Source organism: Rattus norvegicus, chromosome 7 (assembly GCF_021556685.1).
Source record: "Rattus norvegicus strain SHRSP/BbbUtx chromosome 7, alternate assembly SHRSP_T2T, whole genome shotgun sequence".
Lineage (NCBI taxonomy): Eukaryota > Metazoa > Chordata > Mammalia > Rodentia > Muridae > Rattus > Rattus norvegicus.
In genome coordinates, this window is record NC_141540.1 from 17993378 (window position 1) to 17996801 (window position 3424).

Sequence of the window (3424 nt, forward strand, 5' to 3'; positions counted from 1 at the left end):
CCCAATATCTCTTTGGGTAACCATGCCTTTGTCTTTAATACTAATATTTGAAGTTTTATTATGTTATATGTTTATGTCCTCTTCTGTATCTGTGCCTGTGTCTGTGTGTTCTTCAAGAGCATGCATTTGGAGGTCAGAGGACAACTCGTGAGAGTTGGTTCCCTCCTGAGGGAGGGTCCTAGGGGTCCTGAGGATTGAACTCAGATCTTAAGGCTTGGCAGCAAATGCCTTTAGCCAACAAGCCATCTTGACATTTCTTTCGATGTTCCCTATTCTCTCTGATTACGATCTCACAGGGAGGCCAGCTTTGCTATCATCTCTGTAGAAAGGAACTTTCCCCCACAGCATCCTCTAAACAATTCCCTCTTTGGCTATGAACTTGTGCTGTAAGAAAGACATCTTTGTACTCCTCAGTAGCTGACATCCACCCACCTTTGAAGTGCCAGTCTGTTTGCTATTGCTCTAATCAATATTGCATTATTTGAAAGGTTTACTAATCTGACTCAGTGTCCTGGAGGGGACTTTCCTTCCTGCTCTTCATAATTTTCAAAGTTTACTTAATTATTCATGGATCTCTTCTCTGTTATGGAAGTTCGTTTTGTTAATTTTTCACATTGTCAAAAAATCCAGCTGCAGTTTTGAGAGTACATTTTTTAGTTCACCTCAGGATGAATTAACGTTTTTCTAGTATAGTATCAATATCATCAACTTATATAAATTACCTGTTTTCTGGTCCTAAGAGGTATAATTTGTCTCCATAGAGGACTTTTATGAACCAGATTAAGCTAATTCCTATATTTGATCAATTTTGTTGCTATTTTGAATAGAAACCGATTTTGTTTTTACTCTAATACTTTTCAGCTTTGTTGTTGTCATCCCCCAAAAAACACAAGCAGAAATTATTTTATTATATTTTAAAATTTTATTTTATTTTTAATTATAGTATGGGTGGATGGGTGTACATGACTGCAGGTACCTGCAGAAGCCAGAGGAGTCAGGTGGCCTGTAGCTCCTTGTGAGCAGCCCAGTATGTGTGCTGGGCATCCAACTTGGAGCCTCTGAACCTCACCTACCTTCTCTTCAGTGCATGCCACATAATCTTAATATTAGTACACAGCTATTATCATACAAAAATACTTTTAAACAAAATGCGGGTCTTAAATTTCATTGCTTTTTCTGTTAAGATCCTTTCAATGTTCTTGTATTTCACTTTGATTTAGTTCTTAATAGTTTCCTGTCAATTTCTTCCCCCCTCTCTTCTCTTATTTGTGTGTGCATGTGTTATGAGTATGATGTATGTGGCTCTAGTGTATGTGTATATGCATGTGCAGGTACTGAGGCCAGAGGAGGACTTCAGGTATCCTCTATCACTTTCAAATTATTGCTGTGAGACACTCTCTTACTAAATCAGGTTTAGTTCCTAGCATGCATGTTGAGTGTTCCACACATGTTTGTGACTCTAGTTCCAGGGATCAAACACACTCTTTTCACCTCTATAGGCATTTGCATACATATATACATATGTGTGCGCATGTATGTGTGCATGTACATGTGTGAAACTATGTATTTCTACTCCTGTACTTGTATGTAGTAGCCAGAGACCAACCTTAGACATCATTCTTCAGATACCATCCACTTTCTTTTCTGAGTCAGGGTCTCTGCTTGGACCTCAAGCTTACTGACAAGGTTATACTGGGAGATTAGTGATACCCAGGAATCTTCCTTTCCTCCACCTGCCCAGTGCTTAGTCCAGAGATTCTAAGTGGAACTTATCACAGCCAGCCTTTTAAATGTGGGTTACAGAACTGAACTCAGATCTATTGCATGGCAAACAATCTAACAACTGACTTATATCCCTAGCCCCTTATTGTTATTCTTTAATAATGCAGTATAACAACTATTTATTTGATGTGTCTGTTGTATTATATATTTTAAGTTATCTAGACATAATTCAAAATCTGGAGAGAATCTGATTAAACTATGCATATACCACCTCCTTTTACATAATTCACTTGAGTAGCCAAAGATTATGGTGCATGTTGGACAGTGTTGGAAGTAATTATTTGCAAACACAACTGTAAAAATTTTTTTTCAGTTAGGTAGACTAATCATGTTTAGACAGTTAAAGAAGCCTCTCAGATATCTTTCTAAGAACAACAACAACAAAAACAACAACAACAACAACAACACACGCACACGCACACACACTAGCACACCATGATCTTAATTAGTTACTGATATTCCTTCATCCCTTTCAGGTATGGCTGTCACATTGGGGCTAAATTACACCTTTGTGTCAGAGTTCATCCTCATTGGCTTCTCTACCTTCCCTCATCTTCAGCTGATGTTCTTCCTGCTGTTCCTGCTCATGTACCTCTTCACACTGCTAGGCAACCTGCTCATCATGGCCACCATCTGGAGTGAACACAGTCTCCACACACCCATGTACCTCTTCCTGTGCGCCCTCTCCATCTCTGAGATTTTCTACACCCTTGCCATCATCCCACGCATGTTGGCCGACCTGCTCTCTGCGCTTCACTCCATCACCCTTCTGGCCTGTGCCAGCCAGATGTTCTTCTCCTTCACGTTTGGCTTCACCCACTCCTTTCTACTCACCGTCATGGGCTATGACCGCTATGTGGCTATCTGTCACCCACTGAGATACAATGTGCTCATGAGCCCCCTGGCTGTGCCTGCCTGGTTGCCTGGTCCTGGGTTGGTGGATCATTTATGGGGACAGTGGTGACAACAGCCATTTTCAACCTCACGTTCTGTGGACCCAATGAGATCCACCATTTCTTCTGTCATGTTCCACCTCTACTGAAGTTTGCATGTGGAGAGAATGTGCTGGCAGTGGCAAGGGGTGTGGGGATGGTGTGCATCACAGCCCTCCTGGGGTGTTTCTCCTCATCCTCCTCTCCTATGCCTTCATTGTGGCTACCATCTTGAAGATACCATCAGCTGAGGGTCGGCACAAGGCTTTCTCCACATGTGCATCCCACCTCACAGTAGTGGTTGTACATTATGGCTTTGCCTCTGTCATCTACCTCAAGCCTAAGGGTCCCAAGTCTCTGGAAGGAGATACTCTGATGGGTATCACCTATACAGTCCTCACCCCTTTCCTTAGTCCTATCATCTTCAGCCTCAGGAACAAGGAGCTGAAAGTGACTATGAAGAAAGCTTTCCTCAATAAATTATTTCTGCAGAACTCCTGAAGAGAATGGCTTACCAGTGGGAATGTAGTAGGGAAAAACTCTTTTGTTCTTCTCCCTTTGTCCTCCCATTCTGTTTCTCTTTTTCTATACATTCTCTTTTGCCCTCTTCTTTTGTTCCTCTCCACTCTCATCCTCCTCCTTCCCCTTGACCCCTTTCCTTCTTAATAGTTACATGTGTCACCGTCCCAAACTTAACCTACCATATACTT

The 3424-nt window shown here is 41.6% G+C and overlaps 1 pseudogene; it reads left to right on the forward strand.

Annotated features, from left to right (window-relative positions):
• The first annotated feature begins 2260 nt into the window (after positions 1-2260).
• Positions 2261-3215, forward strand: Or10h5-ps1 (olfactory receptor family 10 subfamily H member 5 like, pseudogene 1; annotated as a pseudogene).
• The last annotated feature ends 209 nt before the right edge of the window (positions 3216-3424 follow it).